General features: G+C 74.0%; 1 protein-coding gene across 1 annotated transcript in view; it reads right to left on the reverse strand.

Moving 5' to 3' along the window:
• MORC3 (MORC family CW-type zinc finger 3) overlaps positions 1–377 on the reverse strand; it is a 35,629-nt gene that overhangs the window by 35,062 nt on the left and 190 nt on the right. The window lies entirely within an intron of this gene.

Raw genomic sequence — 377 nt, forward strand, 5'->3', positions numbered from 1 at the left:
GGGCGGGGCTCGCCCAGTACCAGCAGGTGCCGGTACCCGCGGCCGCTCTCGTCAGCGAGGTGACCAAACCAGAGCGCGCCGGGGGCTGGGTAAGGACACCGCCGGGGACAGCCTAGGACGAGAGAGAGGTCCGAGGCGAGGAGGGGGTGCCGGTTTATCTCGGGCGAAGGGCTCCGCAGCTCGCCCTTTCCCGACGCTCGGCCGACAACTTTTTACCCCCCGAGGGGCGAGGCGTCGCTCCCAGCCCGGGCGGACTCCGCTCCCCGCTCTGGCCGAGGGAAAGCGAGGAGCTGTTCAAGCGGCGGCCCGGCAGCTCCCTCCTCCCCAGAGCGCCCTGCCCCCAGCCCCGCCGCCCGCCCCTCAGCCGCCGCGGGCCT

Source organism: Haliaeetus leucocephalus, unplaced genomic scaffold, assembly GCF_000737465.1.
Source record: "Haliaeetus leucocephalus isolate CR32 unplaced genomic scaffold, Haliaeetus_leucocephalus-4.0 Scaffold702, whole genome shotgun sequence".
NCBI classification, from domain to species: domain Eukaryota; kingdom Metazoa; phylum Chordata; class Aves; order Accipitriformes; family Accipitridae; genus Haliaeetus; species Haliaeetus leucocephalus.